Source organism: Nomascus leucogenys, chromosome 18 (genome assembly GCF_006542625.1).
Source record: "Nomascus leucogenys isolate Asia chromosome 18, Asia_NLE_v1, whole genome shotgun sequence".
NCBI lineage: Eukaryota > Metazoa > Chordata > Mammalia > Primates > Hylobatidae > Nomascus > Nomascus leucogenys.
Genome location: NC_044398.1, coordinates 43,463,754 through 43,485,045, shown reverse-complemented (window position 1 = coordinate 43,485,045; position 21,292 = coordinate 43,463,754). Strand labels below are relative to the sequence as shown.

At 39.2% G+C, this 21,292-nt stretch overlaps 1 protein-coding gene across 5 annotated transcripts in view; it reads left to right on the top strand.

Moving 5' to 3' along the window:
* Positions 1 to 358: 358 nt before the first annotated feature.
* Positions 359 to 21,292, top strand: part of MARCHF8 (membrane associated ring-CH-type finger 8) — a 143,070-nt gene continuing 122,136 nt past the window's right edge. For 2 of the 5 annotated variants that reach the window (XM_030798426.1, XM_030798423.1), the window contains exons 1-2: positions 960 to 1,034; positions 1,659 to 1,897. The gene's annotated coding sequence lies outside the window, so the exon portion shown is untranslated. Of the gene's footprint in view, positions 1,035 to 1,658; positions 1,898 to 21,292 lie in introns of all 5 variants that reach the window. The other 3 variants (XM_030798424.1, XM_012502887.1, XM_030798425.1) reach the window with 3 other exon arrangements.

The window sequence follows — 21,292 nt, the reverse complement described above, 5'->3', positions numbered from 1 at the left end:
TACTTATTCCTTCGCTTTTCCTCCCGTTTGATAGCCTCAGGTAAGAAAGTATTTTCCATCTTCTTCTCCAAGTAAAACATCCTTTTGCCAGACAAAATTTCCTTTTCCTTCCAAAACACTAATATTAATAACATGTAGTAAGGGCCAGGAGACACTAAACGACAAACGCAGAGCTGGGGAAGTCTTTTTGGTTCCAAGCCTAGTGGGTTCTCCCCTGGGCACAGCGAAGGCGTGTAAGCACAGAAGGGCCGCGCCGAGGCAGCCGCTGCAGCCCGCCCCCAGGGCGCTGTCGTCGCCGGGGCAACGCCCCCACCCAACTCGGCCGGACACGTGACGCCCGCGTCACGTGACCTGCCAGTCGGCGTCCTCCCGCTGAGGGGCGTAGGGTGTAAACAGGCGACGCGCTGGCGGAGGTGCGGCCCTGCTGCGTCCACGTCTCGGTTATGCTGGAGGCGGGACAGGGCGGTCTCGCCGCCAGCTCAGAGCCCACCTGAGGTAACTCCTGCGGCCTCTAGTATCGGAGTTCCCCACGCCGCGCGCAGCCGCCGCCGCTGGCCGCCAATAAGGACGGCCGAGCCCCCGGCCCGGGTAGGGGGTGTGGCTGCCGGCCGCGTGTCGGCTACAGGTGGGCTGGGCTGGGCTGGGCTGGGCTGGGCTGGGCTGGGCGGGGGCGGCCGCCAAGGACCCATCACTGCGCTGCGGGCCCTCCGTGGAGCCCGCTGAGAGGCAGCGCGACTCCGGGCCGTGGGTCTTTCTGCCCCGGTGCTCGCGTCTTCCCCTGGGGCCGGGCGAAGCGGAACCAGGAATCGCAGGAACAGTCAGCGCTGAGGGCTCTAGGCCGGCCGTCCCGGGTGCCAGGTGAATTCCTTTCACTGACGAGCCGTGAGACGTTGGCTCGTCAGCCGTCGTCTTTGACCTGAGTTTGCACATCTGTAAAATGGAAGCTCGGACTAGTGATCCGTGAGGACCTTCCACGTCTGACGTGTGATCTCGAGAGACCTGCGTACATTCGGGGTGCCAGAAGGAAAGCATAGGTAGCTATTTTGCCCTTTAATTGCTAACTTTTCTTTGGTCTTTAAATCTGTTTTCATCTTAAACGATTCGGACTGCTGTCCACCTGGGTGAAGTTTTTAATAGAAAACTTACCGGGTGGGGGTTATGATGGTTTATGTTACCGTTTTCATGTTTCTTTAATGCAAGTTTCTTTAATGCAACAAAACCTTTTTTTCTTAAAACCTATTTGGAAGCCCAAATTGAAAAAACAAATAAAAATGGAACCATTTTCTGCCTCACTATCACTATTCTCACCACCCATCCCCGCGCTAACTACCCTTAAGGACCCCTGAAGTCATAGGTTGAGGAGCTCTGTATGGAGTTGAGGAAATGTTTTGTGTATTTTTTAATTTGATGGGATCTGGAAAATGAATTCTTTGCATGTGTGGAGTTTTCTATTATTTTTCTCTTTATTTTGTTCGATTGCATGCTATGTAATTAGAGAGACAACTAGCATAACCCTCACATACCATACTTCGGGGCCTTTTTGGCCCCGAAATTTCTGATAAAGACGTTTCTCTTTCCATCTTTCCTTGCGTCCCAGTCCCTGGGGAAGTAAGTGTATGTTTGTAATAGTGAGACTTCATTCCTCATTGATGATTTAGTTGCTCCGATACAGAATGGGAATGGAAGACTTGAGGCCAACCGAATGGGTTAGAACATACCTGAAAAACGTGAAAACTCTAAAAAACATGAAAACTGAAGGAGTATGCGAACTCAAGTCGTTGAGAGTCGTGAAATAATGTGAATATGCTCTTGTGTGAAATCTTGAGACCCTGGAGTAAGAGAATTTTGGATTTTGAGAGAACTGAGTTCAGGAGAAAAGAATGTCCTGTTTCATATGGTGAGTGAAAATATAAACAGTATGAGGTGGTAGTGTGTAGACAAAATTATCAGGATTTTTTTTTTAAGAGTAACACATAGTTTCCTAATTGATTTTGAAGACTAGGGTTTTAAGAGATGTACTGAAACTTGAAGTTTAATGTTAAAAGAGGGAAACCATACCCTTTTACACCTTGTCTGCTTGGTGCTTCTGTGAGTTGAGCAAGAATTGAAAGTGGAATGTACTATAAGTGGTACCCGAGGTGACCTAGTGGAAAGGTTTTCTCTTTTCAAAGCCAACTTACTTCCCTGATCTTTGGCTTAAGCTTAGGCAAGTCAGTTCCTTTCTTTGTTTCTCAGTTTCTGCGGAAAAATGAGGAAATTGGATTACTATTCTACCTTTTGGCTCCAGCTAGGTTTGCCAGATAAAATACTGGATGCCTAGTTGATATGAATTTCAGATAAACAGTGAATTTTTGTAAAATTTTTTAAATACATTTTTACTATAAATATTACGTGGGAGCATACTTGTACTAAAAAAAGATTCATTGTTTGTCTGAAATTAAAGTGTAACTGGGCTTGCTGTATTTATATTTGCTAAATCTGGCAGCCTTAGCTCCAACATTTTTGTCTCCTTTAAATTAGTGCCAGCTCAAAGCAGAGCGGGGAATGAATTGATTCAAGCAGCCAAGAAACCCTAATTGTTGTCAGTAGTAGCGTCTGGTTCTTGAGGGATGTCGTTGATTCACTTGTGGTTTGTTTCTTTTTCCCTTATGTAGTAGTTCCATTTCTGCTATAATCACATAATGTTTAGGTTTATACTTCTGGTGGTAAGTAGTTTAAAATATCTGAAAGCAAGTTAAAAATATTGCTGAAATTTCTAAAAGTAACTTCATTTTTTTGAGCCTTGAAATGGTATGTGCTTTTTCCCCCGCTGTAAAAGACACTTTACAACGCTACCTGTTCCCTAGGTTTGTGGTTGACTACAAGACATTTTCTAAAGCCGTGGACTGTTCTGATGCCAAGTAATCAGAAAGTTCTTCTTATGCCTTCTAGTTTTGTTCCCTGTGAATAGGAAAAATTATCACTGTATACACTATAAACATTTTATATTTTATCTGACTGTTGTCAGCTTTGTCTTTGCTGTATTGAAGGGTTTTCAATTTTGGAATTCTTTTTCAAGGAGTGTAATTTTAAACGCTTTCTTTCTTTCCTTCTTTCTTTCTAACTAGGCCAGAACCAGTTTCTTAACTCACTTGGAAATGCCTGAATTTTCTAATTCATTTTTTCAATCAATAGTCAACAAAAAATTTGGTGTGTTTGGAGAGCCAGGTTGATGATGTGACCGGTGTTCTAGTTCTCCAGGTGCTTATTTCTGATAGAGGAGTTAAAACGTGTAATCTGAGAATAATATGATGAAGGCTTTGAAGAGGTACAAATGCTATGGAAATTGAGAGGAAGGATGGGTGTCCTTCAGGTTGATACATTGAAGAGAAAATCTCTGGAGGAGGTAGAAGTGGATTCTGGACACAGAGGTAAAGGTGGGATCAGGAAGACAGAGGTGGACAGAACGGTGGAAAGAAACCGATAAGGGCAGGGAAATCTGTCTTCTCAGTTCTACAAAGCATACACTTTGCTGGATTTAAAATACTTTACAATATTGTGTATGTGTGGTGTTTGGTTCACTGTGATGCTCTCATCTGCTTTATATTTACTTTGAACTGCTCTGGTGTCTTTCTGTATTAGAGAGACCTTCAGTTGTCAGTGAAGCTCTTTGAAAAAATGTTTATTAAATGTGTCACACATATAAGAGTATGTACTGAAAAAAACAGAATATTACCAATAGCATTGAGACCTCCTGTGTACTTCTTCCTTCCTCTCAAAGGTAACCAACATGCTGAATTCTGTGTCTGTCATTTCTTTGCTTGCTTTCTTCTTCTTCTTTGCTTGCTTTCTTCTTCTTTGCTTGCTTTCTTCTTCTTCTTCCTCTTCTTTTTCTTCTTTCTTCTTTCTTCCTTTTTTTTTTTTTGAGACAGAGTTTTGCTCTGTCACTCAGGGCTGGATGGAGTGCAGTGGCGCTATCTTGGCTCATTGCAACTCTGCCTCCTGGGTTGAAGCAATTCTCCTGCCTCAACCTCCCAAGTAGCTGGGACTATGGGCACACGCCACTATGCCCTACTAATTTTTGTATTTTTATAGAGACAGGTTTTCACCATGTTGGCCAGACTGGTCTGTGTCTCAGGCGTCCGTGTGAAGAGACCACCAAACAGGCTTTGTGTGAGCAGCAAGGCTGTTTATTTCACCTGGGTACAGGCGGGCTCAGTCCGAAAAGAGAGTGAGCAAAGAGTGGTGGATTATCATTAGTTCTTACAGGTTTCTCAACACCTATAAGGTGGTGGAGTTAGGAGCAATGTTTTGCGGGCAGGGGTGGATCTCACAAAGTACATACTCAAGGGTGGGGAGAATTACAAAGAACCTTCTTAAGGGTGGGGAAGATTACAAAGAATCTTCTTAAGGGTGGGGGAGATTACAAAGTACTTTGATCAGTTAGGGTGGGGCAGAAACCAATCACAATGGTGGAATGTCATCAATTAAGATTATTTTCACTTCTTTTGTGGATCTTCAGTTGCTTCAGGCCATCTGGATGTATACGTGCAGGTCACAGGGGATATGTTGGCTTAGCTTGGGCTCAGGCCTGACAGTCTTAGACTCCTGACCTCAAGTGATCTGCCTGCCTCAGCCTCCCAAAGTGCTGGGATTGCAGGTGTAAGCCACTGCGCCTGGCCTGCTGTCTTGATAATGTTATTTTACGTTATATATGTATATCCCCCCCAAAATATTGTTTGCTTATGCATATTTTTGAACTTCATATAAATGGCATCATGCTATGTGGATTTTTTTCCTGCAACTTTTTAAATTAGTTACTAAATTTCATCCATGTTTTTCTTCAAAGGTAAGAATTTCTCTGGAATATACATCTAGGATTGGAGTTGTTGTTTGTCAGATGTGTACACCAGTAACTTTACTAAATACAAATTGCTTTCCAATGTAGCTGTACTGTTTTACTGTCCTACAAGCAGTGTGAGAGTTCCTGTTTTTATCCTGTCTACATGCTCCCCAGTGTTTGGTATGAGAAAACCATGTATCTATTAAAGGTCTAGTATCCAGAGTAAGTAACCAGAGTATTTAAGGAACTCTTATACCTCAGTCATGAAAAGGAACTCAAAAAAATGGACAAAGGATTTGAATAGACACTTCTTCAGATAAGACATACAAATAGCCGGTAAGTACATGAAAAGATGTTTTACATCATTAGCCACCATGTAAATGGAAATCAAAACCACAGTGAAATACCATGTCACACCAACGAAGTAACTAAGATGGTTACTAAGTGACCGTCTAAGTGACCATCTTAGTAAACTAAGATGGCTATGTATAATAAAATAGACAGGTAATAATAAGTGTTGGTGATGTTGTGGAGAAATTGGAATCTACATGTTGGAATGTAAAGTGGAGCAACTGCTTTGAGAAACAGTCTGGCAGTTCTTGAAATAGCTAAATTTGGGATAAGGGATGATAAAGCAGTTCCACTCCTAGGTATATACCCAAGAGAAATGAAAACATATATCTATGCAAAAATTTGTATGTACATGTGCACAGTAGCGGTAGCCATAATAGCCAAAAAGTTGAAACAACTCAAACATATATCAACTGATGAATGGTTTAAATAATGTGGTCTATCCATGCAGTGGACTATTATTCAGGAATAAAAAGGAATGAAGTACTGACTCATGCTACAAATGGATGAACCTTGAAAACATTATAAGTGATAAAAGAAACAGTCACAAAAGGCCACATATTGTGTGATTACATTTATATGGAATGTCCAGAATACAAGTATAGAATTAGATAGTAGATTACTGGTTGCCTAGAACTGGTGTTGGGGTAGGGGGTGGGGAAAAATGGGGGTTTGACTGCTAAAGAGGACTGGGTTTCTTTTTGGGGTGATGAAAATATTCTAAAATTGTGGTGATGGTTGTACAATTCGGTGCATTTGCTAAAAACTATTGAATTGCACACCTGCAAAAAAGCTATTAGTGGAAAGAAGGAAATTTTTTTAACAAAGATGCCATGTTGTATGCCTCCTGGAGAATCCTAGGTGGTAGGGACTGAGACTTGCCTATAGCCATATGACTGAGATGGGAACCATATCCTTTTCATACTTGGAGGCCTTCAGAGGATCCCACAGCTTGGCCAGCAGCTTGACTGCAACCCCATGATAGACTTTGACCCAGAAATATCCAGCTAAGCTGTGCCTAGGTTTCTGGCTTATGGTAACTATGAGGTAATAAGTGTCCATTGTTTTAAACTACTGAGTTTTGGGGTAACTTGTGTGCGATAGTAAATCACTCATAAGCAGCAGTGTTGCAATATGTATTTTTTAAATTTTAGTTTTCTGGAAAACTATGGTGGTTAAAGTACTAAATTATAATATGGATTCTTTTTTTTTTTTTTTTTTTTTTTTGAAACAGTCTCGCTCTGTCACCTAGGCTGGAGTGCAGTGGTGTGATCTTGGCTCACTGCAAGCTCCACCTCCCATGTTCATGCTATTCTCCCTGCCTCAGCCTCCTGAGTAGCTGGAACTACAGGCGCCTGCCACCGTGCCAGGCTATTTTTTGTATTTTTAGTAGAGGCGGGGTTTCACCGTGTTAGCCAGGATGGTCTCCATCTCTTGACCTCGTGATCCACCCACCTTGGCCTCCCAAAGTGCTGGGATTACAGGCGTGAGCCACCGCACCCGGCCTATAATGAATTCTTTTATTCATTATTTTGTTAACCACAATTCCTAACCAATAGTCAATGATACATTTATTGAGATATCCTGTAAATTATTGGGGATAAATTATACTTAAAATGGCTAAAATTTATTTTATTACAGTTTAAAAAATGTGTAATCTCTGTATAATACAAGTCTTTATCAAACAAAACAGGCAATTTTAAGATGATACAGCAGTACATAACATTTCACATATTGTAATGGCTTTCTGGTAACTTTTATATTTAAAACTTATAAGTGGTATTAATATGTTGGGAGATTTATTTATTTATGACTTCAGCAAAGGCACTCAAAAAAGAATCATTGAGGCAAAACTGCCGTCTCATAGAAGCCAACCTGTTCTTGTAGGAACTATGTGAAAGGAGGTTAAAAAGATTTTTGTTCTTTTCCCTTGAATATTTCTGTTCTTCAGTTGAAGAAATGTTGTATGACTATATGGATAAGGAAGGTGTTTTGAAATTTCATTTAAGAAATGAAGACATGTTTTCACAGTTTGTAAGGATTTTTTTTTTTTACTTTTGACAAAATGAAAAAAATGTATTTATTAGCATGTAAGGATAGCTGAAATGTTGTGTGAAAAAAAGGCTACTGAATTTTCTCCTATGTTTTATTCTAGAGGTTTTATAGCTCCAATATTAAGGTTCATGATCAATTTTTAGGAGTTGATAGGGTATTTGGTATGAGCTATGGGTCTAGGTTCTTTATTTTCCTTTATGAATACACAACTTTTTAATTTTAATTTTATTTTTTGTCCGAGGAGGCCTTGGGCTCAAGCTAGCTGGTCTAATATATTTGTTAATATCATTTGTTGAAAAGGTAATTCTTTCCCTATTGAGTTTCTTCCTCTTTCTCTATCCTTTGCCCATTGAGTTCTCTTGGCATTTTTGTTGAAAGTCAACTGGTGATGTATGTGTGGATCTGCTTTTGGACTCTCTCCTGTTGCTTTTGCTGTCTGTTGTTATGTCGGTACCATATTATCTTTATTTCTTTTTTTTTTTTTTTTGAGACGGAGTCTCGCTCTTTCACCCAGGCTGGAGTGCAGTGGCGTGATCTCGGCTCACTGCAAGCTCCGCCTCCCGGGTTCACGCCATTCTCCTGCCTCAGCCTCTCCGAGTAGCTGGGACTACAGGCGCCCGCCACCACGCCTGGCTAATTTTTTGTATTTTTAGTAGAGACGGGGTTTCACCGTGGTCTCGATCTCCTGACCTCGTGATCCGCCCGCCTCGGCCTCCCAAAGTGCTGGGATTACAAGCGTGAGCCACCGCGCCCGGCCTATTATCTTTATTTCTGTAAGTTTATGTGAGGTTTGAAATTGGTTAGTGTAAATCCTCCAACTTTGTTCCTTATTTTCAAAAATTTTCTGGGTATTATAGGTCCTTTGTGTTTTCAAAAGTATTTTAAAATCAGCTTGTTAGTTTTTTTTAAAAAAGAAAACAACTTGTGGTTTCAATTGGGATTGTCTTGATTCTATAGATCAGTTTGTGGAGAATTGCTATTTTAATGTCATCAAACCTTCCAGTACATGAACATGGTATAGCTCTCCATTTATTTAGTTCTTTAATTTCTTGCAACATGTTTTTTAGTTTTGCAGTGTACAGGTCCTATGCATATTTTGTTGAATTTATACCTTAATATCTTACATTTTTAATGCCATTGTAAATGGGATTAAAAAATCATTTCTCAGGTATTCCTTGCTAATGTGTAAAAATACAGCTGATTTTTGTATATTGTCTTTGTGTCTTGTAGCCTTTCTAAATCCACTTACTAGTTCTGGTAGTCTTTTGGTTGGATTTTCTCCACATACAGTCATTGAATAAAGACAGTTTTACATCTTCACTTCCAATCATGTGCTTTCTATTTCTTTTTCTTGCCTTGCTACACTGGTGAGGACCTCAAGTCCAATATTATGATAGAAGTAGTGAGAGCAGACGTCCATGTTTTGTTGTCAATTTGAGGGAGAAAGCATTTAGTCTTATATGTGGTACAAAAAGCACTAACTACAACATTTAAAAAATGTTAAATTGGACTTAATAAAATTAAAACATATGCACTTTAGGAGATGTTAAGGAAAAGAAACAGTATACTATAGATTGGGAGCAAATGTTGGCAATTTATATATCTGACAAGAGACTTTTATCCAGCATATATAAAGAACTTCAGTAAATTAATAAGAAGCTAGAGAACTCAAATTGCAAAATCGGTAAAAAAAAATTTGTGGAGCAACTTCACAAAATAAGGTATTTGAAATTCTAGTAGACATATTAAAAATTCTCAATATATGTAGTTATTAAAGGAAATTATAATTATGAGCAACTTTTTGCCTACAAGAATGGTCAAAATGAAAAAGACTAACAATACCAAGTGTTGGTGAGGATGTAGAGCAATCAGAATTTTACATAAATTGCTGATAGGAGTGTACAGGCACTTTGGAAAACTGTTTGACAGTTTCCTATTAACTTAAACATGCACTTACTGTATGACCTAGACGTTACACCCCTGGGTGTAAAATAAAACCTTAAATTCACAAATGACATGTACAGCAATACTCAGTGCTTAACACCGGAAACAGTATAATCTTTCAACAAGTCTGCAATGGAATATTACTCAGGAGAAAAAAGTGCACCGTGTCACTATATGAAATTAAAAACATTATGCTGAGCAAAAGAAGCCAGACAAAACACTACATTCTGTAGGATTTGATTCACGTGTAATTCTAGAACCACCAAAAAGTTAAGAGAGCAGATTAGTAGTTGCCTGAGGTTATAGGTAGGGATGGGGATTGACTGCAGAGAAGTAAAAGAGAACTTTCTGTGGTGATGGAATTACTCTGTGTTTTGGGTGGTGGTTATACTACATATACACTTTTTATACACTTTTGTCAGAACTTCACATTATACTTGAGTGCATTTTATGTAAATTATGTCTTAATACAGTTGTTTTTAAAAAGGGCCTAAAAAGCATTTATAGACTGAACATATACCTATGTGTATATATACTGAGATTTTATGTAAAATATTTAAATGTATGTCTACTCATAGGAAACGCCTAGGAGGATGTTAAGCAAATTGTTACTAATTATGTCCAGGTGGTGAGAATTTTAGGTGATTAAAAAAAGATTGGACTTTTTATATCATTTGAATTATTCCTTTCAACAAACACATCTTTGCAAAAGAAAAGAAAAAAGTTTTTTTTTGTTATGTAGAAGTTTGATTATCTAGATGTTTTCAGTTTTCAAATATTGAGTAGATATTACAATATTTATAAATTATGTATAGAATGTAAGTGCTGTTATTCTGTAATCACCAGTTAGGAACAATCTACATTACTTTTGATGCCCTTGGTCTCTCTTCTCTGATCCCATTCTGTTATGTTCCCAGAGACATAATTGCTACCCTGAATTTTGTTTTTATTATTTCATTGCTATAGTTTTACCACATTTGTATCTCTAAGCTGTGTTGTTTTGCCCTGCATGCTGTTGAACTTTATAACTAGAATTGTATTGTGGGTAAACTTCTTTCATTTGCTTTTTTATTCCATATGAGATTTGAGACTCATTCATATTTTTGTATGGCCGTAGTTCATTGGTGTCTCCTTGTCTTACTGTGTTACATTATGAATATGCCACAATTTGTCCTTTGTAGTACTGATGAATGACTGGATTATCCATTTTTTTTTCTATCATGAGCAATGGTGATGTGAACATTGTGCATGTCTTTTTGTGCTCTTGGGCAAGAGTTTCTCTTTGTGTATGGTCAGGTGTATAGCTGCTGGGTTGTAGGATAATACATTTCTTCAACTTTTCTAGAAGTAGTAGTTTTCTGTTGCTGTGTAACTAATTACCACAAACTTAGAGGCTTAAAACAACACACATTTTAAAATCTCATTGTCAGAAGTGCAGTAGGCTTGGCTGGGTTATCTGCTCTGGGTCTTACGAGGCAGAAAGCAAGTTGTCAGTAGGACTGCATTCTTTTCTGGAGGCTCTGGAGATAAATCAACTCCCACGCTTATTTGGGTTGTTGGTAGAATTCAGTTCATATGGTTGTAGGACTGAGGTCCATGTGTCCTTGCTGGATGTCAGCTGGTGGTCATTCTCAGCTTCTACAGGCCATACATTTCTTGCCTTGTGACCCTCTTTCTTTCTTCATCTTCAAAGCTGGCAATAGGAGGTTGAATCTCTCTCATGCTTTGAATCTCTCTGACTCATATTTTTTTCCTTCTCTAGATGGAGACCATTCTCTGCTTTTAAGGGCCCATATGATTTGATTGGGTCCACTGGGATAATCTAGATTACTCTTTCTATTTTATCTCCATGGTCCTTTCACAGCTATACTCAAATTAGTGTTTGAATAACCAGGGGCAGGAATCTTGGGGGACTATCTTTAGATTTCTGACTACCACTCTATATAATATGTTGTTTTCTATAGTGGTGGTACCAGTATGCATTTACCTTAGCAGACATTGGAGTTCTTGTTTCATGTCCTTAATATTGTCACTTAATAGTGTCAGATATTTAGGCTGAGAAGTGGTATCTCATGGTGTTTTTAATCTATAGGTCCATATTTATCCATAAGTAAAGATAGTTTTATTTTGTCACTTTTTAAAAAGTTTTACATAAATAATTTTATTCTGTATGTATTCTCTAACGTGAGATTTTCCCTCAGATTTGTGCTTTTGTGGTTTGAGTTTTAATAACTACTGTATGATGTTTTATTGTATGAATAGATCACAATTTGTTCATTCTTTCATTGATGAAAATTTAGATTGTTCCTTAGTTCTTGTGAATGTGTGAGAGAGTTTCTTTCACGTATATATATATATACGTATATATATGATTGTATATATGTTGGTAAAATCTAGAAGTGAAAATCATGTGCATCTTCCCTGTTTTACTATATGGAGAGACTTAGAAAAAGTAGATTCTTTCCTTTCCTCCTTTTTTTTTTTTTTGGAAACGGAGTCTCGCTCTGTCGCCCAGGCTGGAGTGCAGTGGCGCGATCTTGGCTCACTGCAACCTCCGCCCCTCCAGGTTTAAGCAATTCTCTGCCTCAGCCTCCAGAGTAGCTGGGATTACAGGCGCGTGCCATCACCTTCCCTCCATTCTTTTTTGCGTTCTTTTGTTACTGCTTTTATCCAATCTGACAAGCATATGTCTTTATTGTCTTTAAAAGAGCTACACAGGTAATGTCACAATGCTAAAAAATTCAAATACTCTACGTAAAGAAAAAGTCTTATCTAGTTATACTGGGTATTTTAATAAAAGTAGCATCATACTACATACAATATTTTGAAATATACTTTTTCACCTAGATCAATACATACAGATCCACATTCTTTTAATAATTATGTAGTATTCCTTTGCAGGTTAAGTTTTGTTTACTATTCTATACTTAGTACCTAGCAATCAATAAATATTTGTGGGATGAGTGAAGAATATACGTTTACATATATTCATGAATTATTCAACCCTTCCCCTGTTAGTGGATATTTAGTGTGCTCTGATTTGTATCTTTTAAAATGGTGTCACAGTGATCATTCTCATATATATATCTTTGAACATTTATGGGTGTATTCTTAGTCTGGAGCCCTAGAAGTGGAATTGCCTGGTGAAAGGGGATTTAAATTGGATAGTGGCAATTGGTTGTCCCATTTTTATTTCAGTCTGTACTCCCACTAATGGTGTTTTGGTGTTCTTTCACCTATTCACTTGCCTACAACATTATCTATTACCAATCTCTTATTTTTCTGTGTCTTAAAATTAACGTTGAAATTTTTATCAAAATAACACTTGGACATTGTTTAAAAATAGCGAGCATAAAGTCTTGCAATGAAAAATAGAGGCAAACTGTTTTCTTGTTATAATACCTACTTTTAATATTTCTAAACATGTTTATTCCACTGTTATTTATTTATCCACTTCAAATATTATGCATTGCCTTCCTATTTTGATAGGTGAGGATTTGGACATCTTAAACTCCTCATTTACCATTTCCCACTCTCTGACTATGGTTACATCCCTATTTTTAGTGAAATCAATAAGAAATATTTAGTTAGTGACAACTTAACTATTCATCTGCAAAGCCAGGTAGTAGTCTATGACTACATTTCCTTTCTTATGTATTTTTTAAGTTAAATTACCTAGTTTTTTTCAACTGCATCACTTTTTAATGCAGATTCTTGGTAGATGAATCATCTTTTCTCTCAGTCTTTATATTTTCATAAAACAAAAACTGTCAGTCCTTTCACACAGCATCTGTACAACTTGGTACAGTTCTGAGGGGCAAAAAAGTTAGGAAACTTGAATTCTGCTCCTGACTTTTCTGAATAGCGTGACCTCCGGCAAGCAGCCTTGCCTCACCTCTCTCTGCCTTGTTTACTCATTTATAAAAATGGAATTGGGTTTGAACTGGCTGGTCTCTGATTCCTTTCAGTTCTGCCATTCTGGTTTTTTTGGTCTCCTGTTTAATCTTAATTGTATCGCAAATAGCTAACTGTAACAGCTTGTGGGGGGAGTGCATTTTACAACTTGGAGAAGAAAAAGGCTTGGATGAGAAAGACAAGATAATATGGAAACTTGAAGGGCTGCTGTATAGAGAATAATTAGGCTCGTTTCATGTAATTCAATACTAATACCTGTAGTTGAACGGGAGGTGCTCTTGATTCAGCATAATGGACACACTCCTAACAGTTAATTCCTGTCTAACATTAAAGTGGGCCACCTTAGTGGTGGGTATTTCCTAACACTGAAAGGACAGAGGTCAAGGTAGATAGGCAAAATGATGCTTTAGAGACAGGTTGAAGTTATTTAAGTCCCAGCCAGCCAGGGATAGTACCTGATGACTTCTCTAACCTTTTGGCCTCCCATAGGTGGACATTATGGCACGATAAGGTTGTTAAAATAATTTTAAAAAACATATTGTGGCGTGACTCGTTGGTCATTAACCAAATTATAATAATGATGATTCATATACTTTTTTAAAAATCTGCATTTTTTTTTTTTTTTGGTTGAAGTGCTTAAGTACTGTTCTCAGTTTTGAAAATGTTACTCTAAATCTTGTGTAGTTCTTGATGATTCATCTGGGAAAGCAGCCCTTTTCTTCTTTTTGAGTGATCGTTGAAAGCTTGACATTTTCCCCTTAAACTAAGCTGGGAACTTTGAATTTGAGTTTTTAGTTGCCACAACTGTGGGGGTGCTAATGGCACCTAATAGGAAGGGCCTGTTGAGATACACAGCTAAATTAAATTTGTCATTGATTATGTGGGTGTGTTGCCAAGTTTTCTGGAGACGTTTACCAGTCTGGGCAATTTTGATAGTATTATCTTCTTACAGTTTCTGCTGTGAAGCAGTCTTTGAAGAAATATAAGATATTTACAGGAGCAAGCCCTTGGGGAAAAAGCATTCTTACTAGTTTTATTTAATTAATTAATTACAATGCCCTCATTCTCAATTCTTGAGGTAGAATTTTGATCCCCTTAGCATCTGAGTGAGGGGAGGTAATGTGTGTGTTTACATTTCCTGAACTACCTCAGGTCTCCTGTAACCACTGGGTGTTTTGTTCCTGCTGAACTGTACCGTGCAGTGGACTCCACTGTACTAGTGGATGCATCAGTCTGTGGTAGGATGTCTTGACCTTAGCTCTGCTGACAGTTGGGGTTGGATAATTCTTTGTTGTGGGGAACAACAAAGAATTATGTTCTTTGTATTGTTCTGTGTATTGTAGGATGTTCATTAGCATCCCTGGCCTCTTCCTACTAGGTGCCATTAGCACCCCCACAGTTGTGGCAACTAAAAATATCTCCAAGTCACTGGCAAAATCCCCTGGGGTGATAAACTGCCCCTATTGAGAACCACAGACTTACGAATGCCACTCAGCTGGTCCTCTGCCACGGTTAAGGTCTTCCTACTCTTGTCTGGTTTCTCCATGTTCCCAGCCTTGCTCACAGCCTCCTCTCACCTGACTATGCTCTGCTCAGCTAATTAGGCAGAAAGTTGCCAAGTAGAAGGTGGAATCAGTGGGGAATAGGGCAGAGCTGGAGTCAGGTGTGGCCCTGGGTAGTGGCTGAGCTCTGGCAGCACACAGATAGATGGGTGTGTTTTTTTTGCGGTAGCTAAGATTAGATTGCTAAAGCAAATGATCTTTGACATGAAAATAAACTGACAATACCACCCATGGTCCTAGTGCACAATACTAATCAGGTATGTGGTATCTTTATATTGTCTCAAGCCTGCCTTGGAGTCTGTTGTTAACGAAAGAAAGCTCTAAGCATGTTTCCTCCTTAATGTTTTTATTTGAAAGAAGCAAAGAAAAGTGAAACCGGTTCTTGACGAACTTCATATTCAATATAGTTTCAGTTTTCAGGGGATTTAAATAGCTAGATACATTTTTTACATGTATGAAATGAGGTGGGAGAGTTTGTAAATTTGAAGCAGCAAATGTTTACTGAATGCAGCCAGGTATGGTGCCATGTCCTCAAGAAATACTTGGAGTGCACAGGGAGTGAGACAGGCACCATCATGTAAGCAGTGGTAGTTCACAGGTGGTGAGGGGTGAGAGCTCATAAACTGGAGACTGGGACAGGTGTTCACATTGCCTACTTATTTTCATTTTCAAACACTCACTGTTTATAATATGTCTGTTCTGAGCTTTATGAATTTTTTTTTTTTACTTAAGATCATCCTAACTGCCCATTTTGTAAACTTTATTCTCTTAACATTTATTACGTCACATTTCCTGATTTTAAATAACTTTTAATGACTGCCTATTGCATTTTGTGGTTATATCCTAAGTGGTTTACTTAACGATTTCCCTATTTATTGTTTAATGTGGATTATTTTAAGAATTTTGCTGTTATAGTTATCATTTGATGAATATCTTCAGCATAAATTTTAGTCCACAGTTTAGATTATTTCTTTCAGATAGTGTCATGAACTAGAATAGTGTGGATTTTTTTTTTGGAGACGGAGTCTTTCAGGCTGGAGTGCAGTGGTGTGATCTCGGCTCACTGCAACCTCCGCCTCCCGAGTTCAAGCAATTCTCCTGTCTCAGCCTCCCAAGTAGCTGGGATTACAATGCCTGCCACCGCACCTGGCTAACTTTTGTATTTTTAGTAGAGACAGGGTTTCACCATGTTGGCCAGGCTGGTCTTGAACTCCTGACCTCAGGTAATCCACTCGCCTCTGCCTCCCAAAGTGCTGGCATTATAGGCGTGAGCCACCGCGCCTGGCCTGGTGTGGATATTTTTAAGGCTCTTGATTCATATTGCTTAACTGCTTTCCTAAAAGATTCTAATTAATGCTTCCACTAGCAAGGTGTTGAGTGGCCATTTTAGGGCATCCTTGCCAATGTTGATGTTTTCTAAAAAGAAAATTACCGATTTAACAGGTGGAAAACATCTCATCTTTCATTGACTTTTTGTTTTTGTTTTCCTTTAAAAGTTCATTAGCTTCTTTTGTGCAATTGGCTGTACATGTCCTTTTCCTATTAATCTTTTGGAGGTGTTATAGTGCTTTTTTAAAAGAAATTTGCTTTATATAGCTTGTTTATATATGAAGGGTAGTGGCTTTTTGTCTGTCATTTTTGTAAAAAAAAAAAAAAAAGCTTACCTAGTTTTCCAGTTATGTCTTTTGCTTCATGTGTAACTTACAGAAAAAATACACAAAGAGTATAGGGAATTACTACATATAATTTACTAAGATTCACCAGTTGTTTGTGTTTTACCTCGTTAGCTTTATCACTCTTTCTCCCTTTCTTTATATGCGTATATATGAATGCATTTTTTGTGATTCATTTGAGTTTAAGTTGTATAGGTCCTAAGAATACTTCAACATGTATTTAGAAGAGCCAGGGTATTCTCTTGCATAACCACAGTAAAATTAGCAGTCAAGAAATTTAACAATTGGTATGGTGTCGTTATCTAATTCATAGTGCAGTTTCAACAGTTGTACCTATAATGTCCTTTATTGCCCTTTTGTTTTCCATGTCCAGTATCCAGTCCTGAATCGCCATGAAATTATCATATTTCTTTAGTCTTCTTTAATCTGGAGTACTTTGTTAACCTCTCATTGTCATTCTTGACATTGATCTTTTGGAAGAGTACAGATCAGTTTTTTTTTTAGAATGTCCCTCACTTTTTATTTGTCCGAAATTTCCTCATGGTTAGATCCAGTTCTTGCATTTTTATGCAAGGATAACAAAAAAGTGATTTTTATTTTTCTCAGTGCAACATATTAGGAGCAACCTGATGTCAGTTTGTTCTAATATTGCTGATAACATCAAACAGTTGGTTTAGTTGGTATCTGCCAGATTTCTCTACTGCCATGATACTGTTTTTCTGTTTGAAGTTAATATTTGTTGACAATGGGTTAATATCCTGTTCCTCATCAAACTTTCACCCACTAGTTTTAGCATCCAATGATGACTTTCCAACTGCATGCTTCCTTCTGTAGCTATTGATTGGCATTCTACTGTAAGGAAGACCTTTCCCTCCTCCCTCCACATCCAATTTATTTATTTGTTCAAGTATTTATTTGAATGATTCATATACATATTCTTATTTAGTGGTCTGTAACTCATTACTGTTATTATCTTGATACTAAAATCATCTCAAATTTGGTCTGTGTAAACTCTTTCAAACTGGCTTCTGTGTTCTTTTCATATGTCTCCAGAATTCTTTGAGTACCTATTTACTTTCTGGTGCAACAAGATACTCTGGGCTCATTTTGTATGGCCCACCCCTCAAATCAGCTTTTCTTAGAGGAGTATTGTTACTATTAGTGAGGAACAAATGGTATTTGGAAATCAAGATCTGGATATATGACGTGCTTATTGTGACTGGTGTGTCATTATTTCTAGGCCTACTCAGTGGCCACAGCTAGGATATGTTTGTTTATGTGTAAATAGATGTATGTATATCCATATTTTAATTTTTTATTAAACAATTTTTTTAGAGACAGCATCTCACTCTGTCTCCTAGGCTGGAGTGCAGTGGTATGATCATAGCTCACTGTAACCTCGAACTCCTGGGCTCAAGCAATCCCCCTACCTTGGCTTCCCAAGTAGCTAGGACTACAGACATGGGCCACCATACCCAGCTATTTTTAAAATTTTTAGTAGAGATGGGATCTTGCTGTATTGTCCAGGCTGGTCTTAACTCCTAGCCACAGGCAGTCCTCTGCTTTGGCCTCCTTAAAGCAGTAGGATTACAGATGCATATTTTAAATTTATATATCTTAGTTCGTTATGCTGCTATAACAAAATACCTGAGACTGGGTAATTTATAAACAATGGAAATTTATTTCTTATGGTTCTAGCAGCTGGGAAGTTCAAAATCAAGGCACTAGCATTCATTCTCTGGTGAGGGCCTTCTTGCTGTATCTTTGTGTGATGGAAAAGTGGAAGGGCAAAAGGGCTGAGCTAGCTCCCTCCAGCCCCCTTTTTAAATAATATTTTTAATTTTTAATTTTTGTGGGCACATAGTAGGTATATATATATTTGTGAGGTGCATGAGATGTTTTGATACAGGCATGCAATGTGAAATAATCATATTGTGGAGAATAGGGTATACATCCCCTCTTGCATTTATCCTTTGTGTTATAAGCAATCCAATTACACTCTTATTTTAAAGTGTATAATTGTTATTATTGACTGTAGTCATTCTACATTTGTTCTATCAAATAGTGGGCGTCTTATTCATCCTTTCTATTTTTTTTGTGCCCATTAACCATCCCCACCTTCCCCACAGCCCCCCATTACCCTTCCCAGCCTCCAGTAACCATCCTTCTACTCTCTATGTTCATTAGTACAATTGTTTTGATTTTTAGATCCCACAAATAAGTGAGAACATGTGATGTTTGTCTTTCTGTGCCTGGCTTATTTCACCCTCTGGCTCTTTGATTAGGTCCCTAATCCCATTCATGAAGTCTCTGCCCTCATGATTTAATCACCTCATAAAGTCCTCAAGTCTTAATATTAGCATTGGCAATTAAGTTTCTTTTTTTTTCTTTTCTCTTCTTGTTTAGAGACAGAGTCTCACTTTATCACCCAGGCTGGAGTGCAGTGGTGCAATTGTAGCTCACTGCAACCTTGACTTCCTGAGCTCCAGTGATCCTCCCACCTTAGCTTCCTGCGTAGCTGGGACTTTCAAGCTGGGATGCTTTAAGGTGCATGCCACCATGCCTGGCTAGTTTTTTTTTATTTTTTTTTTTATTTTTTTTTTTATTTTTATTTGTAGTAGAGAGGAAGCCTCACTGTGTTGTCCAGGCTAGTTTTGTATTCCTGAGCTCAAACAATTCTCCTGCCTTGGCCTCCCAGAGTGCTAGGATTACAGGCTTGAGCCAGGACACCAGGGCGTGATTAAGTTTCAGCATGAGAATTTTGGGGGACACATTCATACCCTAGCAACATCTGCGTATACACACTTACATATTAACAACTATTAACAATATGATTTCATATTGATTCTACCAGTGTTAATCTAACACCATGAGGGGTGGTACTTTCATCTTCCTTAGGTTGAATTTTATCAAATGCTTTTCTTGCATCTTGCCTACACTAAGTGTGCAAAGATATGCTATATTTATTTCTAGAAGTTTTATAGTTTTGGCTTTAGGTTTAGATCTATGATCAATCTCAAATTATTTTTTATTCATGGTGTGAGATGGGGTTGAAGTTCATCATTTTTCTGTATTGGATATCCAACTGATCCAGCACTATTTGTTGAAAAGGCTTTTCATTCCCCATTGAATTGCTTTGATGCCTCCCCTGAAAATCATTTAACTGTATATGTGTGAGTCTGTTTCTGGACTTTGTATTCTGTTCTCTTGATCTGTTTGTTTGTCTTTAGGCCAGCACAATACTCTCTTGATTATTGTAGCTCTGTAAAAAGCCTTGAAGTCAGATAGTTTAAGTTTCACTCATGTCCCTGTGAAGAGACCATGGAACAGGCTTTGTGTGAGCAATAAAGCTTTTTAATCACCTGGGTGCAGGCGGGCTGAGTCCGAAAAGAGAGTCAGCAAAGGGAGAAAGGGGTGGGGCCATTTTATAGGATTTGGGTAGGTAAAGGAAAATTAGAGGGGGTTGTTCTTTGGCGAGGGTCACAAGGTGCCCATTGGGGGAGCTTTCGAGCCAGGATGAGCCAGGAGAAGGAATTTCACAAGGTAATGTCATCAGTTAAGGCAGGAACAGGCCATTTTCACTTCTTTTGTGATTCTTCAGTTACTTCAGGCCATCTGGATGTATACGTGCAGGTCACAGGGGATATGATGGCTTAGCTTGGGCTCAGAGGCCTAACATTCCTGTCTTCTTATATTAATAAGAAAAATAAAATGAAATAGTAGTGAAGTGTTGGGGCGGCGAAAATTTTTGGGGCTGGTATGGATAGATAATGGGCGATGTTTCTCAGGGCGGGATTAGGGGTGGCGTGGGAACCTAGAGTGGGAAAGATTAAGCTGAAGGAAGATTTTGTGGTAAGGGGTGATATTGTGGGGTTGTTTGAAGGAGCATTTGTCGTATAGAATTATTGGTGATGGCCTGGATACGGTTTTGTATGAATTGAAAAACTAAACAGAATAAGAAGAGAAAAACAGGTATTAAAAGACGACAGAATAGAGTGGGCCTGTGAGGCTGGAAGGATATGTTTTCCTTGGTCCAAAAACCCTTTGCCTTGTGTGGGAAGAGATTGATAGGTAGAAGTTTCAGTGGGGGAGTAGGTGGGAGTGGCCAGATGAGAAGGAGAAAAACTGCCCTGAGGGATAGAGGTTGTGGAAAGCTGGCTGCTTTTTGTTTTTTTTTTTTTTTTTTGAGACGGAGTCTCGCTCCGTCGCCCAGGCTGGAGTGCAGTGGCACAATTTCAGCTCACTGTGAGCCCCGCCTCCCGGGTTCCATGCCATTCTCTTGCCTCAGCCTCCCCGAGTAGCTGGGACTACAGGCGCCCGCCACCACGCCCGGCTAATTTTTTGTATTTTTAGTAGAGACGGGGTTTCACTGTGGTCTCGATCTCCTGACCTTGTGATCCGCCCGCCTCGGCCTCCCAAAGTGCTGGGATTACAACCATGAGCCACCGCGCCCGGCCATTGGCTGCTTTTTTTTTTTTTTTTTTTTTTTTTTTTTTTTTTTTTTTTTTTTGAGACGGAGTCTCGCTCTGTCGCCCGGGCTGGGGTGCAGTGGTGCAATCTCGGCTCACTGCAAGCTCCGCCTCCCGGGTTCACGCCATTCTCCTGCCTCAGCCTCTGCGAGTAGCTGGGACTACAGGCGCCCGCCACCACGCCCGGCTAATTTTTTTGTATTTTTAGTAGAGACGGGGTTTCACTGTGGTCTCGATCTCTTGACCTCGTGATCCGCCCACCTCGGCCTCCCAAAGTGCTGGGATTACAAGCGTGAGCCACCGCGCCCGGCCAGGCTGCTTTTTTTTAGCTACCCTATCAGCATAAGCATTGTCCTGGGCGATGGGATCTGATAGCTTTTGATGGCAGCTTTTTTAGCTACCTTATCGGCATAAGCGTTGTCCTGAGCAATGGGATCTGATGCCTTTTGATGGCCCTTGCGGTGAATGACTCCAGCTTCCTTTGGAAGTAAAGTGGCTTTG